We start from the raw sequence: 16,758 nt of genomic DNA, 5'->3' as shown, positions 1-16,758 counted from the left end.
ATAAGGAAATATTTTAGAATCACCACTGCATGGAAGAAAAGCAGTAATATGTTCATTTCAACATCAAATACGTAATTTCCCAAGCAGCTTCCTCTTACATTAACAATTATATATAAATTGAACCAATGACATTGACACCTACATAATCATCACTAAGAGCCAACCTCGTCCTAGTTAATTTCTTCTGACATTTAACTTGCAATAATCCATTCCCATACAATGACCCTATCTAGTCTAGTAATATTGGTCAATCGGATTGGTGGATGTGTTTGCTTGTTTGGTGTGCAAGCAAATTACTACCGACCAATTCTAGACTGAAAACGCGTAAACTAAGATTACTAATAGTAGCCTTATCTAAGTCAGAGACACAATGGTTCTTTTACAGGTATAATTTTCTTAGGATTTGTAACTAAACTTTCACCCAACTAAATTTGTCTTACTCCCCCTGCCATTGCCAAAATATGGAAAGTCTATTCAATATGCTCTAGATAGTCGGCATCAAATGAATACAAAAGTCATTGGGCATTGGGGGAATGAGTACGTTCAACCAAAACAATTTTGTCACTGTGTTCCTTTAGTCAGTTTTTGATTAGGTCAAACTGAGGAGATATCTTACTAGCTTGCGGTGTAGCATGTCTGAAAAGTCCTCTCTCTCAATAACCAAACGAATATTTTCAACCATTTGTTCCTTGAAAACTTTGGCTTTTCTTTCTACAGTTTATGGGGTCTAGTCTTATTAATTATAGAAGAAGTTAATGAAGTTACATGATTCTGAACCTATATATCTAGAGCCACACAGTTAAGAGAGAGCTTTAGACACATCTCTGAAAGGTGGTTACTTGCACATGAACAACTGCTTCTTGCCCAACTCCCAAGACGATTTGCTACCAGAGTTTTTCAAATGCACAATCCAAGATGCCAATTCCTAATTCTTTTCATTCAACTTGTCTCCATCATTAGCTTTTGCCATTACGCAAGTCAAATAAGAGGTGAAGATAATAACACTAGTGCTGTAAAGGTGGATGTCGGCATAATTCTTGATCTGGAGACAGATGTGGGAAAAGTAATGCACACATCTATCTTACTAGCTCTTGCAGATTACCATGCCGCTAATCGCAGTGCCATTAGGATAGTCCCTCACTTGACGGATTCGAAGAAAGATGCTGTTGAAGCAGCATCTGCTGGTAAATTCAGCTCCATGATTTACGTTTGTTAAACTAGCATATCTTTTTCTCGTTGCTTCAACACTCTGATAGATAGTTGGTTTTCAAAAAAACACTGATAGTTAGTTTATTCATGCATGCCCTATTAGCACTTCTTTTTCTCTAAAATATTACTTTTCCCTTTGGTTTTCCTATTTTGAAAGAGATGTTCAGACAATTTATTATAGTCTGATTGTGTGTGTGCAGCCATATACTTGCTAAAGGATGTCCGAGTAAAAGCTATCTTTGGGCCACAAATGTCTACACAGACTGATTTTGTAATCGACTTAGGGAACAGAGTGAAAGTCCCGATCATTTCTCCAGCAACAAGTCCTTCACTTTCGGTCAAAGAAAATCCCTATTTCATCAGAGGAGCACTTCCTTCTTCCAGCCAGACTAAAGCCATTGCAGCAATTGTTAAGAACTTTAATTGGAGGGAGATTGTAGTCATCTACGAGGATAGCTCCTATGGAACAGGGATAGTTCCACATTTGACTGAAACCTTACAGGAAATCAACACTTTAGTCTCCTATAGAAGTGTTATTTCTCCTTCAGCCAATGACGATCAAATCCTCAGGGAGCTATACAAGTTGAATACAATGCAAACCAGGGTGTTCATCATGCACTTGCAACCATCTCTTGCCTCGCGACTTTTCCTCAAGGCCAAAGAAGCTGGGATGATGAGCAGTGGATATGCATGGATAATCACAGATGTGCTAACTAGTCTTCTGGACCTGGTAGATCCTTCAGTAATTGAATCATCAATGCAAGGTGTTCTGGGTGTAAAACCTTATGTTCCAAGATCAAATGAACTTAACAATTTCACCAAGAGATGGAGAAAGAGATTTCGTCAAGAGTATCCAGACACGGACCAAGTAGAACTCAATATATTCGGGCTATGGGCATATGATAGCATCACCTCATTAGCAGAAGCAGTAGAGAAAGTGGGCACTACTGCTATCCCAAAATCAAAGAAACCTGACACTAGAGAGAACTTAACAGACTTAGATGCACTTGGAACCTCAGAAGTGGGATCTCTTCTCATTGACTCTATGCAAAACACAGAGCTAAAAACAGGACTAAGTGGTGATTTCTGTGTCGTTGATGGAGAACTGCAGCCATACCCATATCAGATTGTGAATATAATTGGGAAAGGAGAGAGAAGCATTGGATTCTGGACTGAGAAGGATGGCATTTCGTATAAACTGAAGATGAATAGTAAAACAGTTAAAAGTAATAATAAGCAACTACGGCCCATCATTTGGCCTGGTGAATCTACTATTGTTCCGAGAGGCTGGGATATACCCACAAGTGGGAAGAGGTTAAGGGTTGGAGTTCCTGTCAAGGGAGGGCTGGAGCAATTCATTAAAGTGGAAAGAGATTCAAAAACACAAGCAGTAACTGCAACTGGTTTCTGTGCAGATGTCTTCAAAGAAGTCATCCAATCTCTGCCATATGCTGCCCCTTAAGAATTTATTCCATTTTGCAATACCAGATAGCCTCAATCTTCCAGACTATGATGATCTTGTTTACAAGATCACTTCCAAGGTAGTACCCAGTCCTTGTTTGAATTAATCTCTATGGCTGAATACCTTACTTACACGCTCCTTTTCGGGACTTTATTATCTACTTTCTGCTTTTGCGACCAACCATAAATACTGCAATAATCAATGTTTGCTTGACCAGGAATATGATGCAGTTGTAGGTAATGTGACCATTTTAGCTAGCCGATCCGAGCATGTGGATTTCTCATTACCTTTTTCAAAGTCGGGTATTTCTGCAGTTGTGCCAGTAAGGGATGATGATAGGAAGAATGCTTGGATTTTCTTGAAACCTCTAAAGAGTGAGCTTTGGATAACAACCGGAGCATTCTTCGTCTTCACTGGTTTTGTGGTTTGGGTACTCGAACATCGTGTTAACAAAGAGTTTCGAGGACCCAAACACAAGCAAGTTGGGGTGATATTCTGGTTTTCCTTCTCAACTCTCGTTTTTGCTCATAGTAAGTCTTTGGCTCAATGCAAATTATATACGAAAGCTTTAGGATTTCTCCTTGTTTCTCAACAATATCATATATATGGTTGGTTGTTGCAGAAGAGAGGGTAACAAGTAACTTGACAAGATTTGTGCTGATTGTGTGGGTTTTCGTGGTTCTGGTGCTGACATCAAGTTATTCAGCCAACTTAACATCTATGTTAACAGTGTAACAGCTCCAACCTACTATAACAGACATCAATGATCTCATCAGGAATGGAGAATATGTTGGGTACCAAAAAGGTTCCTTTGTCAAAGACGTCTTGAAGCGCATGAAATTTGACAGCTCCAAGTTCAGAAGTTATAGCACATTGGAAGAGTATAATGATGCCCTCTCAAGAGGAAGTAAAAATGGAGGTGTTAGTGCAATTGTTGATGAACTGCCTTACATCAGACTCTTCCTCAACAAGTACTGCAGGAAGTATATTATGGTCGGTCCGACATACAAGGCCGCCGGCTTTGGATTCGTAAGATTGTCGCACTCCAGTGATGTTTCAGAAAGTACATTTATTTAGAATGGTCTGTGGTTTACTCAATGATCTAATCTTTTATTTTCCCGCAACTTCTTACAGGCATTTCCAAAAGGATCTCCTTTGGTACCTGACGTCTCAAGAGCAGTCTTGAAGGTGGTGGAGGGAGAGTTTATGACTGAAATAATTCAGAAATGGTTTGGGAATGAAACAGATTGTCCAGAGCAAAATGAAATGGCTATAACATCTGATAGTCTCACGCTAGATAGTTTTAAAGGCCTTTTCCTCATAGCTGGTGTATCAGCAGGCTCCGCTCTTCTCGTATTCTTCCTCAGTTTCCTTTATCAGAATAGAGAAATCTTAGCCACTGATGATTCTATAGGGCAAAAGCTCTCTGCACTAGCAAAAGTCTTTGATGAAGAGAAAGACAACTCTAATTCTAAATCAGAAAAGCCATCTGAAGGCAGTGAAGGCCAAACGGCTACGCTGTTCACAGCAAGTGAAGCTTCCCCTGAAATATTACCTGACCTTCCTTTGCAAAGACCAGAAATCAGAATTTCTGACGCCATAGGAGCATCCCCTGCTGCTGAAGGGTTCTCTACAACAGAACCTGGAACTCCACTTCATGAAACCATTACAGGGACAGTTGAAGAGAGACTGAATAGGGCCCTACAAGGGACTGTACAGAGATGAGCTAACTTTAGGGTTAGTTAAACCAGATTACAATATAACTTTGTCGCTCCCTGGAACTCCAGTTCATGAAACCATTACAGGGACAATTGAAGAAAGGTGATACATATAGCTTGCTACTATAATTGTGACACACCTGAATAGGGCCATACAAGAGATTGTACAGATATAAGCTGCTTTAGGGTTAGTTATAGCTTTTTTTATAATGTTGTCGCTCTTGGCCATAATATTTGCATCAAGAGGCAGCTCCAGAATTTAGATTGATGGGTTTAACCTTTAAGTTCTCACGATTGAATTCAATGCACTACTGTAATATGGGTTCAGAATTTACTACTTATTGAAATTTTACTAATTTTCCACTTATATTTATGTTCCATGTTGAAATTGCTGGTTCAGAAGTTTAACCAAGTAAATAAAGAAGTATTTGCCTCTGTTTTCATCCAGGTTTTCAGGTGGGCAAATGAAAGATTTCAGAGGAATAGGAACAGAACATCATTTATCAATGCTCACGGACTAATGAAGAAGGTTTTCAGATGCCATAAGCAAAACCAGTTTACTATATCCCTTTTCTTCCTTTGTCTTAAAAGAAAGAAAGAAAGAAAAAAATAACCTACTATCAGAAGACCATTTGATTGAATTCCAATATCTAAGCCGACAAAGACGAACAAAACATTAACAAATAGTGAGATGATGAATAGAAGTAGAACACATTTCATGGAGCTGACTTGATAGGATTATTTTCACTTTGTAAAAAAAAAAAAAAGAAACATGTTATGACACTTCACTAAATGAAATCACCATACTGGGGCCAAACAAAATATCTTAAAGAAGTAGCATTGTGTAAGTAAAGAAGTACAGGTGACCAATTCCTCTTCCAAAATCAATAATAATCGAAGTTTAAGTCCTAATGCAACTGAGTTTGTGCTTGAAATACACACTGGACAGCAACAATTGGCATTGGAAACCGCAACTAAGAGCTCTCTAACTGAGTTTATGCCTAGCTTCCAGCAATTCAAGCCAACAAAACTGAACAAGCTTTATCCAATTGTGACATCTCACATTGAATTCTACAAATCCTCCTTTTAGCTTCTTTTAGATAACCACAAATTATACATTCAAACTGCTCATTCGACTATGGCATATCTCATCATAAATCAAAAAAGATTAGCATGTGCTGTGACATATGATTTCTTCTAATTAGGTAATAATTCTAAGCACTGTTAATCTCTAATATATCATTTTTTTAGATGCTCTTAGAGGTAAATAAATAGTACTAATGCAGTAGTGATTATGATGTCAGAAGTGTCACATTCAAACATTCCACAGAGGAATTTCATCGAACAACTCAAAGGCATGATAATCTTCACAGAGAATCCAAGAGAGCACTCACCAAAACAGTGAACTATCAATTATTTCAGCAAATAAAGACTAAATTATCTTCTCCACAAAATTAAGAAGGGAGCCTAGCAAGCATTCCTTTACAAAGCACAAAATAAGCAAATACATAAAAGATCTTCATTAAACGAAGACAGAGAATTTCCGATTGGAAAGAATGATTTGGTTATTGAAGTCCAAATCACAGTGGAAGAATGAGAGAGAGTTTATATTTCTTCAGTTAAATCACAGTGAACGATTTGGTTATATCTTGAAGGGACAAGTTAAGAGGACAGACTTCATTTTAAAAAAAAAAGGACAAGTGGGTCTTATTTTTATTTTTTTTAACTCACTTAAACACTAATTAAGAAATATGGGAGCCTCTTCACTAATTAAGGAAAAGGGAGCTAACTTGTAATATTTAAAACTTAGAGAACCTCTTCACTAACTTGTAATATTCAGAACTTAGAGATACAAAAAAATCTCTTTCTTTTCAAAAATCCGAAGGCAATACATGGCCTAAATTTTCTTTCATTCTTGAGTTGTGAAACTTTTGGGTTATAATTTTGTGATTGAAATTTGAAAATAGTTGGTGAATTTTTGCACAATTAAGTAAATATTATTTATTTGTGCTTAAATAGATTGTTAAAACACTATTTGAAAGGAGAGTTGGTGTTAGAAAAAATTAAAACTCCATTGTTCGGTTTGTTGAAGTTGAAAATTCGGATCTAAAAATTGGTTATTATTTTGAGTGGGTGTTCTTGAAAATCATTGTAAACACCTGAGAGAAGCTAAATATCAAATTTGAGATTATTCAATGGTGATTTGAGTGATTTCTGAAAATAAATTTTAGAACCCATAAATAAACTTTTGCAGTCGCGAACAACTACGGGAGTTGTTGGACTACTACGTACATTAGTTGTTGGGCAACTACATTAGTTGCTCGACAACTATTAAATTTGTTGTAACAAGTAGTACTAAAGTTCTTGAAACAACAACTCCCAATTTGTTGTAACAAATAGTACTAAAGTTCTTGAACCAACAACTACGGGAATTGTTGTTTCAAGAACTTTCATATCACTTGTGATACAATATTGGAAACGAAACAACAAGGAAAATGCAAGAAATAAAAGAGATAGATAATTTGACATAACTTAGACTTAATTTAGCAACCCAAGTTATAAAAAACTAAGACCTCTAAATTGAAGAACAAGAAGCAACCAAATTCGTAGGATGACCAAGAGGGATTAAAATCCCTAATAACCTATCCTCTCAACAAACACCCAATCCAAGGCTAACAATCACTCAACTCTCAAGAGTTACAATATCCAAATATCAAGTAATAATAATCAAAATAATCTAAGTCTTCTAAAATGAAAGAAACTACTACTTATACTAAGGCTCAAAAGAAGACAACTACACTATTACACTTTTACCCTTAATGAAATAAGGGCCTTGTTTGGGTGTCTTCTTTTGGGAATAAAGCTTGAATTTGCAAATCTTCAAGTAATAGCCACATTGCAAGTATGACCATCTTCAACCCTCTTCTCCAAACCATCCTCCCATGCTATCATGAACACTTGAAATCCTCGGAAAGGTGCTAGAGTGTATTCAAGCATGTCCCTCCTCATGAACAATGCTTGCATAGCTTGAAGTTCCCTCGCTTGGCTCCTTGTAAAAGGTCTTGATGCCACTCGAATTGTATCATTCTCCCCTTCTTGAAAAGAATTTGTCCTCAAATTTAAGGGGTCATCATCTTGCACCACCATAGGAGAGAGATCACACACATTGAAAGTGTTATGAACTTGGTATTCGGGTGGGAGATCAATTTTGTATGCATTATCATTGAGTCGTTCAAGTACTTCAAATGGACCATCTCCTCTAGGCATCAACTTGGTCTTTCTTTTGTTGGAAAACCTCTCTTTTCGTAAATGTACCCAAACCCAATCACCCGGTTCAAGCACAACTCGTTTGCGACCCTTGTTTGCTCTCTTGGCCGTTTCTTGATTCTTTTTCTCAAGGTGAAGCCTCACTTTCTCATGCAACTTCTTCATTGCCTCGGCTCGTTTGTTGCCATCTAAACTCAACACAACATCTTGAGATAAAGGGGTTAGATCTAAAGGGGTTAGGGGGTTAAAACCATAAACCACTTCAAAAGGTGACATGCCAATAGTGCTATGAATGACTCTATTGTAAGCAAATTCAACCAAAGGCAATTGATCTTCCCAAGATGCTAATTTTCCTTTAACCATGACCCTAAGCATAGAACCCAAGGTCCTATTGACAACTTCGGTTTGGCCATCGGTTTGTGGGTGACAAGAGGTAGAAAATAACAATTTAGTACCAAGTCGTCCCCACAATTCTTTCCAAAAGTGGCTAAGAAATTTTGGATCCCTGTCGCTCACAATGGTTTTGGGAATACCATGCAACTTTACCACATGTTCAACAAACAAAGAGGCAACATGAGGAGCAGCATCAACTTTATGACAAACAATGAAATGAGCCATTTTAGAAAATCGATCAACCACAACAAAGATGCTATCTTTACCCCTTTTGGTTCTAGGCAAACCCAACACAAAATCTATCGAAATATCAACCCAAGGTTGTTGAGGGGTGGGGAGAGGGGTATACAAACCATGGGGAAGGAGTCTAGACTTGGCGCCGCGACATTCAATGCATTGGCCACAAATCTTAGCCACATCCCTCCGCATATGAGGCCAATAAAATTGTTCCTCAAGAATTCCCAAAGTTTTATCAATCCCAAAATGTCCCATCAATCCCCCATTGTGTGCCTCCCTCACAAATAATTCTCTCCAAGAGCTCATGGGCACACACAAACGCTTGTTTTTGAACAAGAAACCATCAAACCTAGAATAGAGAGTAGAAGACCTATCCCTAATACACCTCTCCATTTCCCACTCTTCGCAATCTAGAAAGATTTTTGCAAAGACGGGGTCCTCGGGATACAATGTCTTCAAGCTTTCAAAACCCATCAATTTGGAAGACAAGGTATTAATCAAAACATGTTTCTTTGATAGGGCATCCGCCACTACATTCTCCTTTCCCTTTTTGTATTGGATTACATAAGGGAAGGTTTCAAGGAATTCAACCCATTTAGCATGCCTTTTGTTCAACTTTCCTTGGGCCTTAAGATGCTTTAAGGACTCATGATCGGTCCTAATCACAAACTCTTTAGGCCACAAGTAGTGTTGCCAATTACCCAAAGCTCTAATCAAAGCATACAATTCAAGATCATGGGTGGAGTAGTTCAACGTCGCACCCTTAAGCTTTTCACTAAAATAGGCAATGTGTTTTTGGTCTTGCATCAAAACGGCACCAATACCTACTTTGCTAGCATCACATTCCATTTCAAAGATTTTGTCAAAATCGGGTAATTGCAACAACGGGGCGGAGCTAAGCATTTGTTTTAGAGTTTCAAAAGCCTTGGCTTGCTCCACACCCCAAGAAAAAGGTTTATCCTTTCGGATTACCTCGGTCAAAGGAGCGGCTATGGTACTAAACCCCTTAACAAACCGCCTATAAAAACTAGCCAATCCATGAAAACTTCTAATATCACCAATGGACTTAGGAGTTGGCCAATTCTTAATAGCATCTATTTTGGATTCATCAACCTCAACGCCCCTTGAACTCACAACAAAACCCAAGAAAACAACTTCATCAACACAAAAAGAGCATTTAGCAACATTAGCATAAAGTTGTTCTTGTCTAAGCACTTCAAACACACATTTCAAGTGAAAAACATGCTCATCCATGGTTTTACTATACACCAAAATATCATCAAAGTACACAACCACGAATTTGCCAATAAAAGGTTTCATGACATGATTCATCAAACGCATGAAAGTACTAGGAGCGTTAGTGAGACCAAAAGGCATCACCAACCATTCATATAGACCAAACTTGGTCTTGAATGCGGTTTTCCACTCATCTCCGGGTTTCATCCGGATTTGATGATACCCACTCCTAAGATCTACCTTAGAGAATATGCATGAACCATTCAAATCATCAAGCATGTCGTCAAGACGAGGTATGGGATGGAGATACTTTACCGTTATCTTGTTGATGGCCCGACAATCAACACACATGCGCCATGATCCATCTTTCTTTGGCACCAAGATCACGGGCACGGCACACGGACTCATGCTTTCTCGCACGACTCCCTTTTCAAGGAGCTCATCCACTTGCCTTTGAAGCTCCTTAGTGTCATCCGGGTTAGCTCTATAAGCCGGTTTGTTTAGCAATTGAGACCCCGGAACAAAGTCAATTTGGTGTTCAATTCCCCTCAAGGGTGGTAACCCCTTTGGGAGTTCCGTTGGGAACACGTCATCAAATTCCTGCAAAAGAGAAGAAATAGAACTAGGAAAAGAAGGGATTAGCTCATTAGTGTGCAATGCATAGTCCCTATGCATGAGGAGAATCACCGGTTGACGCTCTCCTAATTCCTCCCTAATTTCCCCACAATTCGCCAAAAGTGACACCTTGGTTTTTTCTCTAAGCTCTCCTTTCTTTCCACTCAACTCTTGAGAACTACTCTCCTCTACTCCCTTGTCCCCCACATTCTTCTTTTGCAATGCACCATGTCCTTTCTCCTTTAACTCCCTCATTTTGTTATAGATCTCACCCACTTGGGAGGGGGTCATGGGATTCAAGACATGTTTGACAGCATTGTGGACAAGGGTGTATTGGTTAGTTCTCCCATTATGGTTGACGGACCTATCATATTTCCATGGTCGGCCAAGTAGAAGATGACACGTTTGCATGGGAACAACATCACATAACACCTCATCGTGATACTTCCCAACCGCGAATTTGATGATAGCTTGCCTAGTCACCTTCAACTCACCACATTCATTGAGCCATTGAAGTTTGTACGGGTTTTCATGGCGGGTGGTGGGAAGTTTCAATAAATCAACAAGGGTGGTACTAGCAACATTGACACAACTCCCACTATCAATGATCATGATGCTAGTGTTTTGGTTAATGATGCACTTGGAATGGAAGAGATTTTCCCGTTGACTTGGGTCATCCATTGCTTTGCTTATCATGGTCCGTCGCACCACATAGAGAGGTACAATAGGCTCATCATCACCTTCAACTCCATCCCCTTCACTATCATGAAGTTCATTCTCATGATTGCCCTCATCACCCCCTTCCTCACATTCTTCCTCATCCTCACTATAAGTGTCTCTCAAAATAAACGCTCTACGATTAGGGCACTCGCTTGCTCTATGACCGAATCCATGACATTTAAAACATTGAATAGGAGTTTTCGTACCTCCTTCTTTTGGAGCAAATTTCGGAGGTTGTTTGTCAACTTGCTTCTCAACTTGAGCATTCTTCACAAATGGTTTCTTGGCTTCTTGCATGGGGCCCTTATTATTTTGCCAATTGGAGGAGAAGGCTCCTCGTTCTTTGTTATTGTTCCATGAACTCACATAGCCCCTTGACTTATTGATTTTGTCTTCCTTGAGACCCTCCTCTATTTCAATAGCCGCTTGAAGGGTTTCTTCAATGCTCTCATAGTTGTGGAGTCTCATTTGGGAGACAATGTCACCACTTAACCCGACTCGGAACCGAGTCATAGCATTTAACTCATCCTCGTCAAAGTCGATTCTCATCTTGACAATTTGGAACTCATCATAGTATTCTTCCACACTCTTTTTGTTTTGCCTTAGGGTATACACCTTCTTGAGTTGTTCTTGTTTGTAGCGTTCGGTGACATACTTTCGCCGCATGGCCTCCTTCAATTCATCCCAAGTAGGTGTGGGCAGGAGTCCAATAATTAATCTTGCTTTCACTTGAGTTTCCCACCATGTGGAGGCATATCCTTCGAATTGAGCAATGGCGTAAGACATTTTTTTCACCTCGGACATGTCATTCGTCAAGAAGATTCTATCACAATGCATCACCCAATCACGAAATGTATCGGGATCACTACTTCCTTTGAAGGTTGGGAGAGTAACCTTGATGGAATTGAGACTCGTGTCTCGCCCTCCTCCATAACCGTGATTCCCATTGAAATCTCCATCGTCATCATAACCTTGATGGTCACGACCTTGGTACCCTTCACGAGCTTGGTACCCTCTTTGCCTACCCATGTGAGGGTTAGGACCATGCCTTCCACCCCTCCCTCGATAACCTCCTTGTGCTTGCCCTCGTGGCCTCCAACCTTGGTCACCATAATGTTCGTGCTCAAGTATAGCTTCCTCTATCTCATCCTCATTTGGTTGTTGAATGTTTGGACGGTTTTGGGGTGGCATTGGTGCATTTAGGGGTGGGTCATTTGGATGTGGGTCATTTGGAGTTTGATCTTGCGGGGGTGGGTTGTTCCGTTGGCCTATGGGAATGTTGTTTGGTGGGGTGAGAGTCGTGTTTTGAGGAGTGTTTTGGGGAGTGGGGTTATATAGATGATGGAAGGTGCCGGGTGAAAATGTAAGTGAAGTGCTTCGAGTAGCTCCACTTGTGCCACCTTGGTATTGCACTCGGGGCGAATATGAGACCTCCCTACTACCTCCCTCAATTGCTTCCACCCTACTTCCCAAGTTTTCCATTCGACCACCCATGTTTTCCATTCGACCATCCATGTTTTCCATTCGACCACCCATACTATCCACCTTATCGTTCAAGGCTTGTAAGGCCCTCATTACATTAGCTAGTGTGAGTTCCCCGGTGGGAACTCGAGTTTCATCCTCCGTAGCCATGGTACCTATTAAGATACTCAACAAAACAAGCAAACACGTTAGATTAGTAAAATCAACTCACAATCGCTCAAGTATGCGCACCTTTGATTGCCTCACAAATTGCTTCCGCCAAAGATTGTGTACTTGTTAATGTCGACTAGTCACAAGGGTTCAAATTCTACTCTTGGTCGGAATATATTCTTGTTAGACTAAGAAAGACGGACGACTCAATTCAATCTAACGGACTTGAACCAAGAAATTAACAACGAAGCAAAACGACGAAAAGCACGAAAGAATTGGCACGAAAGAAATGCAGACACAAGAACTAATTATCAACTAATAAGGTTGATTACTAGTTGTTAATTAGTTGTAAGAATCAAAGAAAAGAATTAGGAATGGAATCAAAGAGAAGTAGAGTTGAAAAACCTGAACTGCGCAACATGCTATGCCTGTGCAGCACATGCTACTCGCGGGTGCAACCTGCGAAGGTGATCCGCGGATCGCGGATGATGCAGCCAAAATGTCAACTCTCTGTCACAGGGTGCGACACCACCTGCGACTAGCAGGTTCTGCCTGTGATGGTGATCTGCGTCTCGCAGATGATGCACCCCAAAATGTTCAACTCTCTGTCACAAGGTGCGACACCACCCGCGACTAGCAGGTTCTACCTGCGATGGTGATCTGCGTCTCGCGGATGATGCTCCCAAAGTGTTCAACTCTCTGTCACAAGGTGCGACACCACCCGCGACTAGCAGGTTCTACCTGCGACCTCGCATGTGTTGCATGTAGTGTCGCATATGGGCCAATTCGATGCTTTTTTTTTTTTTTTTTTTGCAAAATCAGAAATTTAGACTAAGTATTTCTGTTTTTTTTTTGTTTTTGTTGGGCCCACAAACACTTTTTCACAATTTTATTTGACAACTTTTGGATCAAATGACCCTTTGGAGAGTCTTCTTCCTCATGAAGATTTGAAGGCTTCAAGAACACAAGCACAATTTAAAAATTCAACTACCCTCAAATCAACTCCAAATTGGCTCAAATTTCGGATTTAAGTTCTCTTTAATGTAGAGAACAAAGCCCAATAGGTTCCAACCTTCAATTTCACCTTCTTCCACAAGACCCACTTTTAAGTTCTTGAAGCTTTGAAGCTCAACAATAGTGGAACACAAACCGTAACTCCAAATTGACTCGAAATTGAAGATTTAGACTCTAGAAACACTAGGAAACTCTAATCTAACACTAGATTCAACAAAATCAACAAGAAAATTTGATTTTTTTTTGTTGAATCAAAACTCAAGATTAGATTTGGCGGAACAAACCTAAACTAAGCTCTGATACCAATTGATACAATATTGGAAACGAAACAACAAGGAAAATGCAAGAAATAAAAGAGATAGATAATTTGACACAACTTAGACTTAATTTAGCAACCCAAGTTATAGAAAGCTAAGACCTCTAAATTGAAGAACAAGAAGCAACCAAATTCTTAGGATGACCAAGAGGGATTAAAATCCCTAATAACATATCCTCTCAACAAACACCCAATCCAAGGCTAACAATCACTCAACTCTCAAGAGTTACAATATCCAAATATCAAGTAATAATAATCAAAATAATCTAAGTCTTCTAAAATGAAAGAAACTACTACTTATACTAAGGCTCAAAAGAAGACAACTACACTATTACACTTTTACCCTTAATGAAGTAAGGGCCTTGTTTGGGTGTCTTCTTTTGGGAATAAAGCTTGAATTTGCAAATCTTCAAGTAATAGCCACATTGCAAGTATGACCATCTTCAACCCTCTTCTCCAAACCATCCTCCCATGCTATCATGAACACTTAAAATCCCCGGAAAGGTGTTAGATTGTATTCAAGTATGTCCCTCCTCATGAATAATGCTTGCATAGCTTGAAGTTCCCTCGCTTGGCTCCTTGTAAAAGGTCTTGATGCCATTCGAATTGTATCAACTTGTTACAACAACTCACCAATAATTTTCAAATTTCAATCACAAATTTATAAGCCAAAAGCTTCACAACTCAACAATGGAAGAAAATCTTTTTTGGGTAATTTTTTATTTTTATGGGGTTAAAGTGTAAACAAGTAAAGTTTGGGGCTGCTGGGAAAAGTCTTTTTAATGAGGTTTGACCTCATTAACACTAAGCACTTATTTGTCACTCCTACCTAATATTTAAAACTTGAAGGCCTCTCACTCAGTTGTAAACTTGTTTGTCCCTTTTAATTCATTCTCCCAATTAAGAGTATTAGTGTTGGATCAAAAGGACATAAATGGTCCCTTAACTATGAGAGGTGGTTCAAAATAGTCCTTTAACTATGCCCTTAACAGTTTTGGTCCTTTAGGTTTACCATAAGTTAACAAAAATGATCTCTTAACTAAGAGGGTTGGTTAAAAATAGTCCTTTAAGTATGCACTTAACAGTTTTGTCCTTCAAGTTCGCCAAAAATTAACACTTTTAGTCTCCAACAAAATATTCATTGAATTTTATTTGTTAGATTTGACGAGAACTATGAAAAAAAAAATTAGCGAGAACACACATTTACATGTAAACATTACTAAAGAAAATACCAAATATCTTGGGACAAACTGACGGACGTTAGTCGAATATAGGGAAAACCGAGGAAAAACCTACAGACTTGAATAATGTCAGAAAACAGTGTCTTGAAACACAAATACCGACGGACTCTGTCGATTAAAACCGAGGGAGTCCATCCGCTAAGTAAAATACACTAGACTCTTTTTTACTGAAAATTCGGTATAAAAATAAATACTTCCATTGTAGTGATTCTTTTTTTTTTAAAAAATAGTTTCCCCGCATTTTTCCTCGAAAATAACCGACGGACGTCCGTTGACTTTCGTAAAAAACAATAAAAATTTAAAAAATAGTGTCCCTCGATTTTATCCATCGGTTTCCGTCCATGGTTTTTTCGCTTGTTTTTAGTAGTGACAATTTTTTTAGTTTCTATTATTTCTAATTTACTTACGTCGGTTTTGTCCTGATGTATTTGACCTTTTCTTTAGTAATGTGTACCTCTAAATGTGAATTCAAGCCAATGTCTTTCCTTTTTTTTCATAGTTCTCATCAAATCTAACAAGCAGAGTTCGATGAATATTTTGTCGGACACTAAAAGTGTGAACTTTTGGCGAACTTAAAAGACCAAAACTGTTAAGTGCATACTTAAGGGTCTATTTTTAACCAACCCTCACATTTAAGGGACCATTTTTATTAACTTGTGGCAAACTTAAAGGAACAAAACTGTTAAGTGCATAGTTAAGGGACTATCTTGAACAAACTCTCATAGTTAAAGGATCATTTATGTTCTTGTCCTTTTCTCGTTAAGATCCTATTACAAATAATGCGCTTGAATTGCTTTAAAGAGAGTGGGATACTGCACCTCAGCCTCAAAATATTGTTATTTCTTATTTTTCAAATGTAATTATATTTTTTTCACCAAATAATTTTAAGGAGATTCATGGCTACCATTAAAAAAAAATCGTGAATGTCAAGGTGAAGATCTCAACAAATCATTTCTGTTCGACGTTATAATTTGTCACTGATTTTGTAATTTTTTATAACTTTATTTTCAGATTATGTCCTACGTTTGCGTTAATACTATTATTATGCTATTATTGCAAAACTATATTATCATATTTTATTGGATCACACGTACAGCCCTTTCTGCAAAATTTGTTTGTGAACTAAAAATATTGCAAACTGATAATAAAGAAAGACAAGTTCAAAAGATAGTAGAATTAATTTTCTTACTATTTGTTTTTTCTTTTCAATTTAATATTGTTTTTGTTTTTGTGATCGCTATTTTTGTGGGGAAAATATAATTGAAGAAGCTATGCGGCATGAAAGAATTCAATGCATGCATCCGTTGCTAACTTAATTAATACTTAATCTATTTAATGTTTTACTGAATTTATAATGGAGGTGCTAGGAAGAAAAGAACAAGAGCAGATCATAACCACTCCTGACTCCACCATATACATTTATGAAACATAAATAATGAAAGGTCATCAGTCAATATATATAGGTAACTTCCTAAGCAGCTTCCAATTAGTACAAATGAGCCAATGAGCTTTAACCATCTCCAAGACCCAGCTGACACAATGCTTACCGTTTACTTCTTGACTTCGACTGCTAATTGCATTAAAAAAAGAGCTAATTGCATTAATCATTCCATGCATAACTAAGAGACGGTTGCTGGGTCTTTTCCTCTCTTTGATTTGCATACAATTTTACTAAAACGGGTATGATAAGACTCAGTT

At 38.5% G+C, this 16,758-nt stretch overlaps 1 long non-coding RNA gene and 1 pseudogene across 1 annotated transcript; one reads left to right on the top strand and one right to left on the bottom strand.

Annotated features, from left to right (window-relative positions):
• The first annotated feature begins 281 nt into the window (after positions 1 to 281).
• LOC132645096 (glutamate receptor 2.8-like) lies at positions 282 to 5,419 on the top strand (annotated as a pseudogene).
• LOC132645105 (uncharacterized) lies at positions 2,886 to 6,097 on the bottom strand. The gene is made up of 2 exons (XR_009584002.1): positions 5,784 to 6,097; positions 2,886 to 4,382 (listed from the first exon to the last, which is right to left on the bottom strand). It is a non-coding gene; the product is annotated as an uncharacterized LOC132645105 (long non-coding RNA).
• Positions 6,098 to 16,758: the final 10,661 nt, after the last annotated feature.

Source organism: Lycium barbarum, chromosome 1, assembly GCF_019175385.1.
Source record: "Lycium barbarum isolate Lr01 chromosome 1, ASM1917538v2, whole genome shotgun sequence".
Taxonomy (NCBI): Eukaryota; Viridiplantae; Streptophyta; class Magnoliopsida; order Solanales; family Solanaceae; genus Lycium; species Lycium barbarum.
The sequence above is the reverse complement of the archived record's forward strand: the minus strand, read 5'-3'. Positions and strand labels throughout refer to the sequence as shown.